The sequence below is a fragment of the Cervus elaphus genome, chromosome X (genome assembly GCF_910594005.1).
Source record: "Cervus elaphus chromosome X, mCerEla1.1, whole genome shotgun sequence".
NCBI classification, from domain to species: domain Eukaryota; kingdom Metazoa; phylum Chordata; class Mammalia; order Artiodactyla; family Cervidae; genus Cervus; species Cervus elaphus.
In genome coordinates this window covers 118,707,536-118,728,541 of record NC_057848.1, presented here as the reverse complement: position 1 = coordinate 118,728,541, position 21,006 = coordinate 118,707,536, and the positions used below count along the sequence as shown (strand labels likewise).

At 38.0% G+C, this 21,006-nt stretch overlaps 1 long non-coding RNA gene across 1 annotated transcript in view; it reads left to right on the top strand.

The window, feature by feature from the left end:
• The window catches only part of LOC122689925, a 351,123-nt gene that overhangs the window by 217,092 nt on the left and 113,025 nt on the right, over positions 1–21,006 (top strand). Inside the window, exon 5 of the long non-coding RNA XR_006339949.1 lies at positions 4,277–4,444. This is a non-coding gene — a long non-coding RNA (uncharacterized LOC122689925). The remainder of the gene's footprint in view (positions 1–4,276; positions 4,445–21,006) is intronic.

Here is a 21,006-nt window from a genome sequence, read left to right as displayed (position 1 = left end):
AGAAGAGATACAGATGGCTAATAAACACATAAAAAGATGCTCAACACCACTCATTATTAGAGAGATGCAAATCAAAACCACAATGAGGTATCATCTCAAGCCAGTCAGAATGGCCACCATCAAAATGTCTACAAAAAATAAATGCTGGAGTGGGTGTGGAGAAAAGGGAACCTTCTTACACTGTTGGTGGGGATGCAAACTGGTACATCCACTATGAAGAACAGTGTGGAGATTCCTTAAGATCTGGAAATAGAACTGTCATATGACCCAGCAATCCCACTGCTGGACATACACACCGAGGAAACCAGAATTGAAAGACACACCCCAATGTTCATTGCAGCACTGTTTACAATAGCTAGGACAAGGAAGCAACCTAGATGTCCATTGGCAGATGAATGGATAAGGAAGTTGTGGTACATATACCCAATGGAATACTACTCAGACATAGAAAAGAATGCGTTTGAGTCAGATCTAATGAGGTGGATGAAACTGGAGCCTATTATAGAGTAAGTCAGAAAGAGAAACACTGATACTGTATATTAACGCATATATGGTATTTAGAAAGACGGTAATGAAAATCCTATATGCAAGGCAGTGAAAGAGATGTACAAAAGAGATTTACAAAAGATGTAAAGAACAGACTTTTTGACTATGTGGGAGAAGGCGAGGGTGGGATGATATGAGGGAATAGCATTGAAACATGTATATTACCATATGTAAAATAGATGAGCCGTGCAAGTTTGATGCATGAAGCAGGGCACTCAAAGCCAGTGCTTTGTGACAACCAAGAGGGATAGGTTGGGGAGGGAGGTGGGAGGGGGTTTCAAGATGGGGGGACACATGTGCACCCATGACTGATTCATGTCAATGTATGGCAGAAACCACCAAAATATTATAAAGTAATTATCCTCCAATTAAAATAAATTAATCAGTTTTTAAAAAAAGATTGACTGATTTGATCTCCATGCTGTCAAAGGGACTTTCAAGAATCTTCTCCAGCACCACAGTTTGAAGGCATCAATTCTTTGGTGTTCTGCATTTTTTACAGTCCCACTCTCTCAACCACATGTGACCACGGGAAACACCATAGCCTTGACTTTTGTCAAGCCTTGACCTTTGTCAGCAAAGTGGTATCTTTGCTTTTCAATGTACTGTCTAGGTTTGTTATAGCTTTTCTGCCAAGAAGCAGTAGTCTTCTGATTTCATAGGTGTAGTCACCATCCTCAGTGAGTTTAGAGCCCAATAGGAGGAAATCTGTCATTACTTCCACCTCTTCCCTTTCTGTTTGCCATGAAATGATGGGACCAGATGCCATGATCTTAGTTTGTTTTTTGTTTCTTTTTTTTAGTTTAATTTTAAGCTGGCTTTTTCACTCTCCTCTTTCAGGTTCATCAAAAGGTTCTTCAGTTTCTCTTTGCTTTCTGCCATTAGAGTGGTATCATATGTGTATCTGAGATTGTTGATGTTTTTCCCACCAATCTTGATTCCAGCTTGTAACTCTTCCAGCCCGGCGGTTCTCATGATGTGCTCAGCATTTAAGTTAAATGAACAGGGTGACAGCAAACAACCTTGTTGTACTCCTTTCTCAATCCTGAACCAGTCAGTTGTTCCATGTAGGGTTCTAACTGTTACTTCTTGACCTGTATGCAGTTTTCTCAGGAAACAGTTAAGATGGTCTGGTATTCCCATCTCTTTAAGTATTTTCCACAGTTTGTTATGATCTACACAAAGGCTTTAGCGTAGTCAATGAAACAGAAGAGTGCCATCTGATAAATGTAGAAGAAATGATGAAGAAAGCACCATTTTGCATCTATTATATAATAATTCTCAAAGACAAGAATCATCAATGAATACTAAAACTGGTAAATAGAAGTTTTATTATCAATTCAAAATATCTCCCTATAATACTTAATAATTTAAAGAAAAGTAGTAAACTTACTTTGGAGTAACCTATTGGGCACTGCTCTAAACAAGTGATCAGAATCAGTATTGGGGCAAACCTACATCATATGCCTGCCTTTATGATGTAGTGAGAAAGACATGCTATCATTTTTGTGATGTTTCTCTCAGATTTGCCTAACCTTTGTTGAATGATGAATCCTCAAATGAGGGACACTCAACAAAATAATTAGCCCAAAGTTTTGAAAATTGTCAAGGTGTGGAAGATGAAGAAAGCATGAGAAACTGTTCCAGAGTGGATTCCAAAATGACATGTCAATTAAATACAGTGCATGACAGTGAAATGGATCATTGATCAGGAAAAACATACTATGAAAAGGTATTGGGAAAATTTATGAAGTTTCTATAAAATCTATAGATTAAAAAATATTTTCATTAATGGACATTTCCTTATTTTGATAATTATTCTTGTTCTTGGGAACCATGATGAATATTTAGGCATAAAATGGCATGCGGTCTGCTACTTACTCTCCAATGATTCAGAATGGTCACATGTGTGAGTATGTGTGTGTGTGCACGTGTGTGTGCATGTGCGTGTGTGTGTGTGTGTGTTGATGGGTGGGGTTGGAGGGAGAATGATCAACCAAAGGTGGTCAAGTATTAGTGAAGGGGTAAATTGAAATTCCTTGTCCTATTCTTGCAACATTTCTATAAGTTTGAAATTAACTAACATAAAACTGTTCAAAAAATCAGATGTATATCTAATCTACTGCATCATAGACTGCCTGAATACATGTATGCCTCCCCAATCACACTCACTCTAGAAAAAGAGTTTTACATAATACTAATGCTGGATCTGTTCCAATTTGGAGGTACATATCAAATAAACAATGATGTCTGAAGCTTTTGAATACAGCTTTCAAATCTATTAGCTTCCAACCTAATTACATTAATAATAACACCACTGTTTTGCCTAGGTGCCTGAATTAGCTAATTTAATCCTCACAGCAGCATTATGAATCTATGACATAAGATAGGTGATGTAGTTTTCCTAATTCCATAGTAGAGAAAGATGAAGCACTTGCTGAGACATCTCAGGTTATATGTTGAAGGTTACACTGCTAGTAAGGAGGGGGAGGGCATTTAAACCCATGTGATCTGGCCCTGTTCCCACACTGTAACTTTTTCGCGTTAATTACGTGTGACTGTCATAGTTTTGAAGATCTGGATAACCCAGTATTTTCTATGATCTGCTACTGGGGTCAGGGGTGAAGTCTGTTCTTTGAATACGTCATGCTCTTTCTGGCCCCTGGGACCTCATGCATGCTGTTCCCTTGCTTTGACAACTCTACCCACTTCTTTTTGGGCTAACTCCTATGCATCCTTTATATCTGAACTTACTGGTCACTTAGGGAGATGACACACCCTAAACAAGGTTTATAGTCCCCTGCCACATGCTTCCAGTGCCCACTGTTCTAGAGTGAAGGAGAATTCTGCCTATTACACAGTACACTCATCACAGTTGAAGATTATTTACTTATTTATTGTCTGCCTTCCCCAGCTGACTGTGAATTCCCTAAAAGTAAGGTCCATATCTGCCTTTCTCAACTATGAAGTTCCAAATATACACTGCACAGAAGTGTGAGGTCTAAAGATCGAAGAGGTGAGATCAGGTAGTTATATTGGGAATACTAGGGCAATATAGGAGAAATTCATCAACATCCTTTTCCTATTCACCTTGGTGTAGTTAAAACATGGATGTAAATGTATAGTGAAAGGATTTCCTGAAATGGAAGATGATAGAGGATAAGATTTATTATCCTGAATAAATCAAGATCACAAACAGGATTAGGGAAAGGTTAGCAAAATCTGAAATTGGGGGCAAATGTTATATAAGACATTTCCTCATTCTTCAAAAACTATACCCAAGGGAAAAAAGCTCCTCTGTTTTTTCTGTTACACTCTGCTTTGCCTGGATGTAATGCTGAAACTGTTACTATAGATGAAATTAACATAACTGAAGTATTAACCAGATGCCAAGGAATTTCTTCCTGTACCACATGAAGACAATAATCAGCTGCCTGCTGACTTCTGATGATGCTCCCAGAATTCTCTTCTGTGCATTTTGATGTCTACCAAAGATTCGTAACTACACAGAGTTTTGTCTATTCCTACAAGGTCCACCAGAGGGTGCAATGTCACCACTATTACTAGCTATTACAAAAAGAACTGTTAGGGCTAACTTGAATAATTTACAGCTTATTTTTTTTTATAAGTTTCCTAGCATAGACCATCTAAGAAAGAAAGCATATTTGTGACTTGGATGAAAGGACAAAAAGGAAATGATAAAAATGGCAATTTTGCTTCTTCTCCCCAGGGGTTTTGGCTGGCTTCTCCATATTAGTGATGGCTTATACTAAGGAGAGCACTAAAGGTTCTGAACTGCAGAAGGTCTGTTTGGATGTGCATATATTCCTTCTGAGGGAAAGCATGAAGAGTAGCCTCATTCTGACAGAGCACCAATCTGATCATCATACTGAATGAAGTAAGTCAGACAAAGACAAATACAATCTCACATATGGAATCTAGAAAATGATACAAATGAACTTATCTACAAACCAGAAATAGACACACAGGCTAAGAAAACAAACTTATGGTTAACAAAGGGGAAAGGGGCAGGGAGGGATAAATTGGGAGTTTGTGATTAATAGATGCACACTATTGTATATATAAAATAGATAATCAGCAAGAATCTACTGTATGGCACAGGGAACTATGACAATTATCTTGTAATATATAATGGAAAAAATGAAAAAGTATATATACATACATATATATCTTTATTATATATATATATAAATCACTTTCTTGTAAACATTAAACTAACACAACTTTGTAAATCAACTATACTTCAACTTAAGATAACCAAAAAAAGATTTCAGAGGGCAAAGCCCCCTCCTGAGGCACAGAGCAGGGTACAATATCATGGGGCATGGATCTGAAGTGGCAAGTGAAAGATATAATAGCAGAGGATATTTAGGTGGTTTGGATAAATTTACCTAGTTTTGTCCAAGTAGGATATGATCCAGTGATTCTCGTTTTTTTACCACCTCCTAAAGCTATCAGTAATCTGCTTCTGTAAAACTTTGAGTTAGTGAAGTCGTTCAGTTGTGTCTGACTCTTTGCAACCCCATGGACTGTAGCCTACCAGGCTCCTCTGTCCATGGGATTTTCCAGGCAAGAGTACTGGAGTGGGTTGCCATTTGACAGCACTTAAAACAAGAGTCTCAGAGCAAGTCTTAAATACAAACAGTTAAGGTAAGGAGAAAGGAAGTAGGAAGGGGAAAAACCATTCCATTTATTATAGTGAAGCAATATAAAATATTCAGACATTGATTTAACAAGAAAAGAAGGATGAAAGGGAGAAAACTATAAAATCTGATTAAAAGACAGAAAACATAATCCCAGGTATTAAAAACATAAACCATGTTCTTTGATGAGAAGATTTAATATCACAAAGAATTATCTCTCCAAATTAAACTAGAATACATGGGATTTACTATGCTGCAATTTTATAAAATAATCAAAAGCTTGTTTGTAAAAATAAATTAACAAGAATAGGCCGGGACATTATGAAAAAGAATAGTGAGATGACTTGCCTCATTGGATGTCATTATATTATATTGTTAATATCATTATATGTGTGTGTGTGTGTGTGTGTGTAATAATATAAAATAAAGGTGGTATTTGAATTCATAGTATAACTGATTATTAATAAAATTGCATTGCCTTCTTATATCATGTACAATACAGTATATCACAGGATCAAATGAACTAAAGTTTTAAATTGAAAAAATGAATGTTGCAAGAAGATCTAGGCAGCTTTATATGAATAATATAGGAGCCAGAGAAGTTTACATTGAAAACTCGGGAAGTACAATAAATTAACACTGATGCATTTGATTATATACAATTTAAACTTTTCAATGACAAATGATATTATTAATATACAAACAAAAACAGATCAGGAAATGTTATTTAATACAAATGACAGAAGTACAATACAGAAAATACTCTTACAAATTATTTAGAAAAAAGGACAAGCAACTAATTTTTTTCTTTTTGCCGTTTCCTTCTTTTTTTTTTCTTTTTTTTTTTTTTTTATTAGTTGGAGGCTGTAATGGGAGGAGGATAAGGATCAGGAATTCACAGAGTCATGAATCCAAATGACCAATAAATCAATAAGTATTAGGAGGGGGAAGCTAAAATTCTAGAGTAGTCAGATATGCCAATTAAAGAAATAATGAGATTACTACCTTCAGTTCTGTCGCTCAGTCATGTTCGACTCTTAGCGTCGACTCTTAGCGTACTGCAGCACGCTAGGCTTCCCTGTCCATCCCCAACTCCCAGAGCCTACTCAAACTCATATCTATCGCGTTGGTGGTGCCATCAAAACATCTCATTCTCTGTCGTCCCCTTCTCCTCCCACCTTCAGTCTTTCCCAGCATCAGGGTCTTTTCCAATGAGTAGGCTATTCCCATCAGGTGGCCAAAGTATTGGAGTTTCAGCTTCAGCATCAGTCGTTCCAATGAATATTCAGGACTGATTTCCTTTAGAATCGACTGTTTGGAACTCCTTGCAGTCCAAGGGACTCTCAAGAGTCTTCTCCAACAGCACAGTTCAAAAGCATCAGTTCTTCAGCACTCAGCTTTCTTTATAGTTCAGCTCTCATATCCATACATGACTACAGGAAAAACCATAGCTTTGACTAGATGGACCTTTGTCGGTAAAGTAATGTCTCTGCTTTTTAATATGCTATCTAGGTTGGTCACAGCTTTTCTTTCAAGGTGCAAATGTCTTTTAAATTCATGGCTGCAGTCACCATGTGCAGTGATTTTGGAGCCCCCAAAAATAAAGCCTCTCACTGTTTCCGTTGTTTCCCCATCTATTTGCCATGAAGTGATGGGTTCAGATGCCATGATCTTAGTTTTCTGAATGTTGAGTTTTAAGTCAACATTTTCACTCTCCTCTTTCACTTTCATCAAGAGATCCTTTGGTTCTTCTACACTTTGTACCATAAGGATAGTGTCATCTGCATATCTGAGGTAATTGATATTTCTCCAAGCAATCTTGATTACAGCTTGTGCTTCATCCAGCCTGGCATTTTGTATGATGTACTCTGCATATAAGTTAAACAAGCAGGGTGACAATATACAGACTTGACGTACTCCTTTCCCAATTTGGAACCAGTCTGTTGTTCCATTTCCAGTTCTAACTGTTGCTTCCTGACCTGCATACAGATTTCTCAAGAAGCAGGTGAGGTGGTCTAGTATTCCCATCTCTTAAAGAATTTTCCACAGTTTTTTGTGATCCACACAGTCAAAGGCTTTTGCATAGTCAGTAAAGCAGAAGTAGACGTTTTTCTAGAACTCTCTTGCTTTTTTGATGATCCAGTGGATGTTGGCAATTTGATCTCTGGTTCCTCTGCCTTTTCTAAATCCAGCTTGAATATCTGGAAGTTTATGGTTCACGTACTGTTGAAGCCTGGCTTGGAGAATTTTGAGCATTACTTTGCTAGCGTGTGAGATGAGTGCAATTGTGCAATAGTTTGAACATTCTTTGGCATTACCTTTCTTTGGGATTGGAATGAAAACTGACCTTTTCCAGTCCTGTGGCGGCTGCTAAGTTTTCCAGATTTGCTGGCATATTGAGTGCAGCACTTTTACAGCATCATCTTTTAGGATTTGAAAGAGCTCAAGTGGAATTCCATCACCTCCACTAGCTTTGTTCATAGGGATGCTTCATAAGGCCCCTTAGCTTCGCACTCCAGGATGTCTGGCTCTAGGTGAGTGATCATACCATCATGATTTTCTGGGTTGTGAAGATCTTTTTGTATACTTCTTCTGTATATTCTTGCCACCTCTTCTTAATATCTTCTGCTTCTGTTAGGTCCATACCATTTCTGTCCTTTATTGAGCCCATCTTTGCATGAAATGTTCCCTTGGTATCTCTAATTTTCTTGAAGAGATTTCTAGTCTTTCCCATTCTATTGTTTTCCTCTATTTCTTTGCATTGATCACTGAGGAAGGCTTTCTCACCTCTCCTTGCTATTCTTTGGAACTCTGCATTCAAATGGGTATATCTTTCCTTTTCTCCTTTGCTTTTAGCTTCTGTTCTTTTCTCAACTATTTGTAAGGCCTCGTCAGACAACCATTTTGCCTTTTTGCATTTCTTTTTCTTAGGGATGTTATTGATCAACACCTCCTGTACAATGTCACAAACCTCCATCCATAGTTCTTCAGGCACTCTATCAGATCTAATCCCTTGAGTCTATTTCTCACTTCCACTGTATAATCATAAGGGATTTGACTTAGGTCATACCTGAATGTCTTTTGTTTTTTTCCCTACTTTCCTCAGTTCCAGTCTGAAGTTTGCAATATGGAGTTCATGATCTGAGCTACAGTCAGTTCCTGGTCTTGTTTTTGCTGACTATATAGAGCTTCTTCATCTTTGGCTGCAAAGAATATAATCAATCTGATTTTGGTATTGACCATCTGGTGATGTTCATGTGTAGAGTCTTCTCTTGTGTTGTTGGATGAGGGTGTTTGCTATGTCCAGTGCATTTTGTTGGCAAAACTCTGTTAGCCTTTGCCATGCTTCTTTTTGTACCCCAAGTCCAAATTTGCCTGTTACTCCAGCTATCTCTTGACTTCCTACTTTTGCATTCCAGCCCCCTGTAATGAAGAAGACATCTTTTTTGGGTGTTAGTTCTAAGAAGGTCTTGTAGGTCTTCATAGAACCATTCAACTTCAGCTTCCTCAGAGTTACTGGTTGGGACATAGACTTGGATTACTGTGATATTGAATGGTTTGCCTTGGAAGTGAACAGAGATCATTCTGTCGTTTTTGAGATTTCATCCAAGTACTGCATTTTGGACTCTTTTGTTGACTATGATGGCTATTCCATTTCTTCTAAGGGATTCCTGCCCACAGTAGTAGATATAATGGTCATCTGAGTTAAATTCACCCATTCCAATCCATTTTAGCTCACTGATTCCTAAAATGTCAATGTTCACTCTTGCCATCTCCTGTTTGACCACTTCCAATTTGCCTTGATTCATGGACCTTACATTCCAGGTTCCTATGCAATATTGCTCTTTACAGCATCGGACTCTACTTCCATCACCTGTCACATCCACAACTGAGTGTTGTTTTTTCTTTGACCCCATCTCTGCATTCTTTCTGGAGTTATTTCTCCATTCTTCTCCAGTAGCATATTGGGCCCCTGCTGACCTGGGGATTTCATCTTTCAGTGTCATACCTTTTTGCCTTTTCATACTGTTCATGGGGTTCTCAAGGCAAGAATAGTGAAGTGGTTTGCCATTCCCTTCTCCAGTGGACCACGTTTTGTCAGAACTCTTCACCATGACCCATCCGTCTTGCATGGCCCTACACGGCATGGCTCATAACATGATAACCACAAAGAGTTATAATTTCAGTTATTGGCAAGGATGTGAGGAAACTTTTAGTCATATACTTTAGTGGTAATATTATGCAGTGTTAAGAATTTTTAAATTAAGAAGGAAAAATTTGTATTAAACACACACACACACACATAAACACTTTGACTCAGTAATTTATCTCACGGGTGTCTATTCCATAGATATAGGAGAATAAGTGTAAAAGTCACTTGTGTGCCTGCTCAGTTGCTTCAGTCATCTCTGACTCTTTGTGACCCTCTGGACAGTAGCCCACCAGGCTTCTCTGTACATGGGGTTCCCCAGGCTAGAAAACTGGAGTGGGTTGCCATGCCCTCCTCCAGGGGATCTTCGGGACCCAGGGATCAAGCTCAGGTCTCTTATGTCTCCTGCATTGGCAGGCAGGTTCTTTACCACTGCCGTCACAGTGTGATACAAAAACCAGGCAACTATGTCACAAAAAAGAAAACTACAGGCCAATATTACTGATGAATGATGCAGGAACCCTCAACAAAATATTAGCAAACTGACTCTAACAGTACATAAAAAGATCGTACACCATGATCAAGTGGGTTTTATCCAGGGATACAAGAATTTTTCAATATCTGTAAATCAATATGTGTGATTCATACATCAAGTCAACATGTTGAAGAATAAAAACCATATGATCATCTTAATAGATGTAGAAAAAAACTATTGATAAATTTTAACATCCATTTATGATAAAACTCTCCAAAAAATGGGCATAGAGGGAATATATTTTAACATAATAAAGACCATATACAATAAATCCACAGCTAACATAACTCCATGGTGAAAAAGAACATCAAATTTGGAGGCCTCACACTTCCTTTTTAAAAACTTTTTATTTTACGTTGGAGTATAGCAGATTAACAATGTTGTGATAGTTTCAGGTGGACAACAAGGAGCCTCAGCCATATGTACACATGTATTATGCATTTTCCCCAAATTACCCTCCCATCCAGGCTGCCACATAACATTGAGCAGAGTTCCCTGTGCGGCTCTCAGTTCCTAATTTCACACTACAAGTCCTCCTTAGAGAGGTTTATTCCTAGGTATTTTATTCTTTTTATATGATGGTATATGGGATCATTTCTTTAATATCTCTTTCTGATATTTCATTGGTAACGTATAGAAATGCAACAGATTTCTGTGTATTAATTTTGTAACCTGCAGCTTTACTGAATTCATTAATTTCTTTTGGTAGCGTCTTTGAGATTTTCTGTGTATAGTGCCATATTATCTGCAAACATTGACAGTTTTGCTTCTTCTTTTCCAATTTGGATTCCATTTATTGCTTTTTGTTCTCTGATTGCCATGCTAGGACTTATAAAACTATGTTGAATAAGAGTAACGTGAGTGGACATCCTTGTATTGTTCCTGATTATAGAGGAAATACTTTGTTTTTCACCATTGAGAATGATGTTTGCTGTGAGTTTGTGATATATGGCCTTTATTATGTTGAGGAATGTTCCCTCTATGGGCTTCCCAGGTGGCACTAGTGGTAAAGAACCCACCTGCCAATGCAGGAGATGTAAGAGACCTGGGCTTGATCCGTGGGTTAGGAAGATTCCCCTGGAGGAGGGCATTGCAACCCACTTCAGTATTCTTGCCTGGAGAATGACATGGACAGAGGAGCCTGGCAGGCTACAGTCCAGAGGGTCACAAAGAGTTGGACATGACTGAAGAGACTTAGCACATTCACATGTTCCCTCTATGCCTATTTTCTGGAGGTTTCTTTTTTTTTTTAATCATAAGTGGAATTGAATTTTATCAAAAGCTTTTCCCACATCTATTGAGATGATCATATGGTTTTCATCTTCAACATGTTGATTTGATGTGTCAATCACATATATTGATTTGTGGATATTGAAAAATCCTTGCATCACTGGGATAAATCCCATTGATCATGGTGTATCATCATTTTAATGTGCTGTTGGATTTGGATTGCTAGTATTTCATGGAGGTTCATCAGTAATATTGACCTGTAGTTTTCTTCTTGTGCGATATCTTTTTCTGGTTTTGATATTGGGTGATGGGGGCCTCATAGAATAAGCTTGGCCAGTGTTCCTTCCTCTGCAAATTTTTGGAAGAATTTTAGAAGAGCAGGTGTTAACTCTTCTCTAAATGTTTGCTATGAATCCCTCTTCAAGTAGATTTCCTATCTCCACTTCACTGAGTTCTTCTGAGGTTTTTATCTTCTTCCTCCACCTGGGATATTGTCCTCTGCCATCTCATTTTGTCCAACTTTTTGTAATTGCTTTTTCTATTCCATAAGCCACAGGGTTGTAGTTTTTCTTGCTTCCACTCTCTGACCCCTGGTGGATGAGTCTGTCTAAGAGGCATATGCAAGCTTTTTGGTAGGAAGGATTGGTGCCTGCCTACTGGCTGATGGAGCTGGATCTAGTCCCTCTGGTGAGCAGGGCTATGCCAAAGGGCATGCCTATGAGGCTGTGTGCTCAGGAAGATTTTAAACAGCCTGTCTGCTTATGGATGGAACTGTGTTCCTGCCCTGTTGGTTGTTTGGCCTGATGCATCCCAGCACGGGAGCCAGCAGCCTGTTGGATGGAGCCAGATCTTGGTAAGAAAATGGTGGCCTCCAGGAGGGCTCACCCCAGTAAGTGTTCCCAGAACTGCTGTTATCAGTCTTTTTTGCCACAATGAATCACACCTAATATGCTGGAGTCTAAAGACATGGAGATGGATCAGGTTTTCCAAAGCACTTACAAATCTATTTTGTGTGTGCTCAGCCATGTCCAACTCTTTGCAATGCCCATGGATTGTAGCCCACCAGGCTCCTCTGTCGATGGAATTCTCCAGGTAAGAATACTGGAGCAGGTTACCACTTCCTACTCCAGGGGATCTTCCTGACCAAGAGATTAAACCCTTGTCTCTTGCATCTCCTGCACTGCCAGGCAGATTCTTTGCCAACTGTGCCACCTGGAAAGCCCCTACAATCTATTAGGGTTAGTTATAAAAAATATAATTACTAAAAATAGTGTGATGTTTGCTCTGACAGCAGTTAAGTACAGATGGGTCTGGAACACAGAGGAAGACCCATACATACTAATAAGAGGGATGGATAGAAAGGATTAGGAGAGACTACTTTTAGAAGATTGATTCTTTTATTATTATGTAATGTTTTGTTTTGATGTCTACTAATTCTTTTGTGATGAGGTCTACACTATGTAATTAATATAGATATTCCTGATTTTTTAAATTTATATGGCCAAAGTAGAAATTTGAACAACCAAACAAAATAGTGTTGGATTATAGTAACTCAAGGTATAAAAATTTTGTGAGTCCATACTGTTAGAAATAATGACTAAATAAATTAATAAGTGAAGAGAGACAAATCTCTTGTGCATAAGAATTCCAAATATTTTAAGTATATACTCTGGACTCAAGGTGGTGGAGCATAACTCTTCACTCCTTAAGTGTGAACAGCAATTCTTCACACTATAGTCATTCTTCCCATAGGGTACAGTATAGAAAGGGGAAAGGTAATATTACAGTGGAGAAACCTGTCAAACACACCTGCTGTATAATTAATTGTTTCCATAACATTTTCTATCCTTTTTAATTTAATTTACCTATATTATTGAAACTGAAATGATTTTCATATAAACATTGTATTATTAGGTTGTATGTCTTACTGATACCACTAATATCTGCCTTTTAATTGATCAGTTCAATTCAGTCACACAGTTGTGTCGGACTCTTTGCAACCCCATGGGCTGCAGCATGCCAGGCTTCCCTGTCCATTACTAACTCCCAGAGCTTGCTCAAACTCATGTCCATCGAGTTGGTGATGCCATCCAACCATCTCATCCTCTGTCATCCCCTTCTCCCCCTGCCTTCAATCTTTCACAGCATGAGGGTCTTTTCTAGTGAGTCAGTTCTTCGTATCAGGTGGCCAAAGTATTGGAGTTTCAGCTTCAGCATCAGTCCTTCCAATGAATATTCAGGACTGATTTCCTTTAGGATTGATTGGTTGGATCTCCTTGCAGTCCAAGAGACTCTCTCAAGGAGTCTAAATTGATACATTTAGTCAATTTACCTTATTGTAATTATTGGTAGGCTAGGGTTTATGTCTCCACTCCAGTGTTCTTGCCTGGAGAATCCCAGGGATGGGGGAGCCTGGTGGGCTGCCATCTATGGGATCACACAGAGTCAGACACGACTGAAGTGACGTAGCAGCAGGGTTTATGTCTGGCAATTTATTTGTTTTATTTTATTTTTTTGTTTCCCTTGTATATCATTCAACTGTTTTACCTTTCTTACCTTTCTGTGCCCTACTTTGAACACTATTTCATCTTGGTTTTTACATAGTGTTTTGCTTTGTAAAATTTTCTCATTGATTGCTCTGGGATTTACATTATAGATATGTGACTTACCAGAGTTCACTGGTATCAAATTTCATCACTCCGAGTGATGAAATTTCACTCCCTTTTAGATCTCTTTTCCTTTCCCACTTTTAAACAAAATCAGCTAGATTATCAGTTTTTAATGGTTTTTGTTTTAATCCACTTTCACTACAATTTATTCCTTTATCATTCTCTCCAAATCCTTCTTTTATCTTTTATCAAATTCATGAAGTATATTATTGCAGGATACAAAATTAATAGTTGACAGTACTTTTGCTGAACACCTAAAAAATGGCCCCTATTAGTCAGATGAGAAATTTGGTGTCATTAAAATTGATGTTTCCCTCATAAATAATGTGTCGTTTTGTTTTTTAAACAATATGCTTTTTATTTTATTTTATCTTATTTAGTTAGTTTTGATTGTTCTGGTCTCTGATGCTGCAGACTTTTTCTCTAGTTGTGACAAGAGGGGTCTACTCTCTAGTTGCAGTGTGTAGGCTTCTCATTGTGGTGGCTTCTCTTGTTGTGGAGCACAGGATCTAGATTGGGCAGGCTTCAGTAGCTGAAGCACATGGGTGCACTAGTTGTGGTTCCCAGGCTCTAGAGCACAGGTTCAATATTTGTGGCATGCAGACTTAGTTGTTTCATGGCATGTGGGATCTTCCCAGACCAGGGATTGAACCCATGTCTCCTACATTGGCAGGAGGCTTCTTTACCACTGGGCCACAAGGGGGCGCACCTTAATGTGTCATTTTGGTATCATGGCTTTCATCATTTTAGTCATTGTAAGTTAGTTGTAAAAGATTGACTATGTTGTAGATTTGGTCTAGATTGGTATAGATTTATTTATGTCATATACATAGTTCACTCATTTTCTACTCTCTTGCTTTATATTTTTTCACTGTATTTTTGACATTTTGAGCAGTCATTTCTTAATTTTCAGTCCCACTCTTTTTTTCTAGGACTCAGAACATATGGAATTTTGGAACTTTTATTATTGTCCTAAAATCCCCTAAAGAAGGATTTGTTAATTTTCCCCCCAGTTTATTACATCCCTTTTGATCAGACTGAGTAAATTCTCCCGATCAGTCCTCAAGTATAATAATGCTAACTTCTATAATCTGCACTCTCTTTATGAGCCCAGCCAGCAATGTATCAAAATACTGCTGTTCCTCTATGACATGAATCACAGCAAGATCCTCTATGACCCACCTCTTAGAGTATTGGAAATAAAAACAAAAATAAACAAGTGGGACCTAATTAAAAAAGCTTTAGCACAGCAAAGGAAACTATCAGTTCAGTTCAGTTCAGTTGCTCAGTCGCGTCTAACTCTTTGCAAACCCATGAACTGCAGCACGCTGGGCTTCCCTGTCCATCATCAACTCCTGGAGCATGCTCAAACTCATGTCCATTGAGTCGGTGATACCATCCAACCATCTTATCCTCTGTCATCCCCTTCTCCTCCTGCCTTCAGTCTTTCCCAGCATCAGGGTCTTTTACAATGAATGAGTTACTTCTTCATATCAGGTGGCCAAAGTATTGGAGTTTCAGCTTCAGCGTCAGTCCTCCCAATGTATATTCAGGACTGATTTCCTTTAAGACTGACTGGTTTGATCTCCTTGCAGTCCAAGGGACTCTCAAGAGTCTTCTCCAACACCACAGCTCAAAAGCATCAACTCTTCCACGCTCAGCTTTCTTTATAGTCCAGCTGTCACATTTAGACATGACTACTGGAAAAACCATAGTTTTGACTAGAAGCTATGAGGGCTTCCCTGGTGACTCAGACAGTAAAGCATCTGCCTGCAGTGCAGGAGACCCGGGTTTGATCCCTGGGTTGGGAAGATCCACTGGAGAAGGAAATGGCAACCCACTCCAGTACTCTGGCCTGGAAAATTCCATGGACTGAGGAACCTGGTAGGCTATAGTCCATGGGGTCACAAAGAGCTGGACACGACTGAGTGACTTTTCTTTCTTGACTAGAAGGGCCTTTGTTGGCAAAGTGATGTCTCTGCTTTTTAATATGCTGTCTAGGTTGGTCATAGCTTTTCTTCCAAGGAGCAAGCATTGTTTAATTTCATGACTGCAGTCATCATCTGCAGTGATGTTGGAGCCCCCTAAAATAAAGTCTCTCACTCTTTCCATTGTTTCCCCATCCATTTGCCCTGAAGTGATGGGACCTGATGCCATGATCTAAGTTTTTTGAATGCTGAGTTTTAAGCCAACATTTTCACTTTCCTCTTTCACTTTCATCAAGAGGCTCTTTAGTTCTTCTTTGCTTTCTTCCATAAGGGTGATGTCATCTGCATATCTAAGGTTATTGATATTTCTCCCAGTAGTCTTGATTCCAGCTTGTGCTTTATCCAGCCCAGCATTTCGCATGATGTACTCTGCATATAAGTTAAATAAGCAGGGTGACAATATTCAGCCTTGATGTACTCCTTTCCCAATTTGGAACCAGTCTGTTATTCCATGTCTGGTTCTAACTGTTGCTTCTTGACCTGCATACATATTTCTCAGGAGGCAGGTAAGGTGGTCTGGTATTCCCATCTCTTGAAGAATTTTCCACATTTTGTTGTGATCCACACAGTCAAAGGCTTTGGCATAGTCCATAAAACAGAAGTAGATGTTTTTCTGGAACTCTCTTGCTTTTTTGATGATCCAATGGATGTTTGCAATTTGATCTCTGGTTCCTCTGCCTTTTCTAAATCCAGCTTCAACATCTGAAAACTATAACTAAATAAGGAAACTATAAACAAGATGAAAAGACAACCCTCTGAATGGGAGAAAATAACAGCAAATGAAACAACTGACAGAGAATTAATTTCCAAAATATACAAGCAGCTCATACAAGTCACTGCCAGAAAAACAAACAACCCAATCAAAAAGTGGAAAAAAGACCTAAACAGACATTTCTCCAAAGAAGACATACAAATCACTAACAAATATATGAAAAGATGCTCAACATTGCTCATTATTAGAGAAATGCAAATCAAAACTACAATGAGATATCATCTCACACAAGTCACAATGGCCATCATCAAAAATTCCACAAACAGTAAATGCTGGAGAGGATGTGAAGAAAAGAGAACCCTCTTGCACTGTTGGTGGGAATGTAAATTGATACAGCTGCTATGGAAGACAGTATGTAGATTTCTTAAAAAACTAGGAATAAAACCACCATATGACCCAGCAATCCCACTAGTAGGCATATACCCTGAGGAAACCAAAATTGAAAAAGACACATGTACCCCAGTGTTCACTACAGCACTGTTTACAGTAGCTAGGACATGGAAGCAACCTAGATGTCCATCATCAGATGAATGGATAAATAATTTGTGGTACATATATACAATGGAATATTACTCAGCCATAAACAGGAACCCATTTGAGTCAGTTCTTATGAGGCAGATGAACCTAGAGCCTGTTATACAGAGTGAAGTAAGTCAGAAAGAGAAAAACAAATATTGTATACTGACACATATATATAGAATCTAGAAAGATAGAACTGATGAAATTACTTGCAGGGCAGAAATGGACAAATATTTTAGAGGAACCATAATAAAAATGGAGACACAGACATAGAGAACAAACTTATGGACATGGGTGCAGAGGAGGAAGGAGAGAGTGGGATGTATGGAGAGAGTAACACGGAAACTTACATTACCAGATGTAAAATAGATAGCCAATGGGAATTTTCTGTATAACTCAGGAAACTCAAACCAGGGCTCTGTAACAACCTAGAGGGGTGGGATGGGGAGGGAGGTAAAAGGGAGGTTCAACAGGGAGGGGACATATGTATACCTCTGGCTGATTCATGTTGACGTTTGACAGAAACCATCACAATTCTGCAAAGAAATTATCCTTCAATTAAAAAATAAATAAATTAAAAAAATTACTGCTGTTCTCTTTCAGTTCCATAATTTCTTTTTGTTTTATATATATATATATGTATGTATGTATGTATATATATAATATATATATTTACCTCTGAGATGTAGATTTTTCAGCTGTTTCAAGATCATTTGTAATTGCTTATTAAAGCATTTTTATTATGGTTGCTCTAAAAATTTTTTCAGATAGTTGCAACATCTGATTTATCTCTATGCTGGAGCTACTTGATTATCTTTTCTCATTCAAGTTGTGATTTTCCTGGTTCTTGTTATTATGGTCTTTTTTTTTCTGTTGTATCCTGGATTCTTTGACCATTAGGATAGGAATCTCTGGAGTCTATTTAAATATTTTATTTTAGAAAACTGGCACCTTGTTTAGGTTTAGCATACAAATTCTGGCCTCCTAAATAAATATAATTTTCAGAGTCTTTGAAGTGCTAATTGCCTTATTGGTTTATCTGGTGCTGCTGTGGCTCCAGCTGTTTGCTGGTGGTACCTGAGAGGCAGAAAAAACTAAAGTTCACATTCAGATTTTTAAATTCTTTATCCAATGTCTTTTTTTCTGTTCCAGGATCCCATCCAGCCTGCCATATTGCATTTAGTTGTCAGGTCACTTTAGGCTCCTCTTGGCTGTGATGGTTTATCAGACTTTCCTTGTTTTGGATGACCTTTCCAGTTTAGAGGGTTGCAGGTAAGATGTTTTGTAGAATATCACTCATTTGGGATTTGTCTGATGTTTTTCTCATGATTAGACTGGTGATATGATTTATGGGGCAAAAACCAAAGAGGTAAAATACCATTTTCATTGAATCACATCGAGTACATAATATCTAAATAATTTTTGAGTGTTGAAGCTGATCCTAATCACCTGGCTGAAATAGTGTTTTTCAAGTTTCTCCAGTGTAAAGTGACTCTTATTACCCCTTTTCACATTTTACTGTTTGAAGGAAGTCATAAGAACAAATGGCATTTAACTGGTGCAGAGTTAATCATAGTTCTATCAGGGCAGAGCATATATATATATATGTATATATTATATATTATATATATAAATTATTTGGAATTCTGCATGACATACTTACCTATACTTCCCTATTAATTAATCAATTAATATCAGTGAATTTTTTAAAATAGACCTAAATGACAATATTTTTCATTTCTTTTTCTTTTGTTTAGTTTTTGTTTGTTTCTTAAATCATTCCATTTTTGTTCATTGGAAACACTTCCAGTTGGCTCCTAAGTCCCTTTGGAGCCATATATTCCCATTATATAGGGTTTCTTTTTGGACAGTTCTTTGCTTTCTGACTCATCTTGCACATTTTCAACTTGTTTATGTTCTAGTATCATCATCCAAATTTCCAGGCTCCTGGAATCAGTCACTTCTCCAAGGAACACTATTTCCTTTCATTAGGAAATGATATTAGATATCAGTATCTATGCAACAGGTATCATCATTGCTGGAAGGATGAAGTGGCTTGTAGTCCTTCTCAGCTGATAAAACTAATAAATATATGTGTGTATATTAACTCATGTATATGCACATGCCCATGAATATGTCTATATGTAAGCATTAATCTCTACATTAATTTGAATTCATACTAATATCTCCAAACCTAATCTATTTTTGTATGGATCATTCTTGCCTCTGCCCCTTTATTATCTGTAATCTCCTCCAGCAGTAAGATACCTGCCCCTCACCATCCACAATCCTTTTACTGAATTGTCCAGTTTCACTACAAACACAGAACAGTATCATTTTTTCTTTTAATTTTTTTATTAGTTGGAGGCTAATTACTTCACAACATTTCAGTGGGTTTTGTCATACATTGATATGAATCAGCCATAGATTTACACGTATTCCCCATCCCGATCCCCCCTCCCACCTCCCTCTCCACCCGATTCCTCTGGGTCTTCCCAGTGCACCAGGCCCGAGCACTTGTCTCATGCATCCCACCTGGGCTGGTGATCTGTTTCACCATAGATAGTATACATGCTGTTCTTTTGAAACATCCCACCCTCACCTTCTCCCACAGAGTTCAAAAGTCTGTTCTGTATTTCGAAACACAGAACAGTATCATTTTTAACCTATACAACCGTAGGCATAAAACTTGTCCACTAGAGTATACTGCGTATGTAAATTTTCTTTTCTCTTTAGTTTTTCAGACTTCTTTCATTTCCTCTAGTACTTATATCAGCACTATTTCCCTCTCCCCCTTAAGTGTAGTTCTTCTATATATTTGAATTATGATTAAATTATGTTTTTATACTCTGCATTCCATGCTGCTATCCCTTGATATCCTTAATAATATGTTTAAATTTTGCACAATTAAGTTTCAATTTTTGTGCTAGAAATTACTTTGGAATTTGACAAATGCATAGTGTCATGTAACCGTCATTATATTATCACATGTAATAGTATCACTGTGGGCTTCCCTGGTGGCTCAGACATAAAGAATCCGCCTGCAATGCACTAGACCAGAGTTCAATCCCTGGGTTGGGAAGATCCCCTAGCGGAGGGCATGGCAACCCACTCCAGTATTCTTGCCTAGAGAATTTCATGGATGAAGGAGACTGGCAGGCTACATTCCACGGGGTTGCAAAGAGTTGGACACGACTGCAAGACTAACACAATAGTATCACTGCCCTAAAATATAAAATTAGAAATAAATAAAATTAGAAAATACTTTGAGGGGGACATAATCAAGATGGTGGGATAGAAGGCTCCTATATTCCCCTCTTTTCATGGACATAACTGAATATACCTACACATGGATCAATTCCCTCTGTGAGAAGTCCAGAAACTAGTTAAGTGACTCCTACACATTGAGTGACTGAAAATACTCATATAGAAATAGGTATGAAAAATTGAGACATACTGTCACCATATACGCCACTTCAGCACAGCATCTTACAATTGGAAGAGAATCTCCAGTTTCCAGTTTCTCCCTGAGGAGCAGAGTTGTGATTTGGACATATTATACTTTATTCAGCCCCTCTCATTTTGTTTAGGTTTAACTTTTTTCCAGTACTAAGTAATGATTTGAGAGAATAGCATTGAAATATGTATATTATCATATGTGAAACAGATCGCCAGTCCAGGTTCGATGCATGAGACAGGGTGCTCAGGGCTGGTGCACTGGGATGACCCTGAGGGATGGGATGGGGAGGGAGGTGGAAGGGAGGTTCAGGATGGGAACACATGTATACCCATGGCTGATTCATGTGAATGTATGGCAAGAACCACCACAATATTGTAAAGTAATTAGCCTCCAATTAAAATTTTAAAATTAAATAAAAAAATTAAAAATCATTTTTAAAAAATGGGCCAAGCACCTCAATACACCTTTTTCCA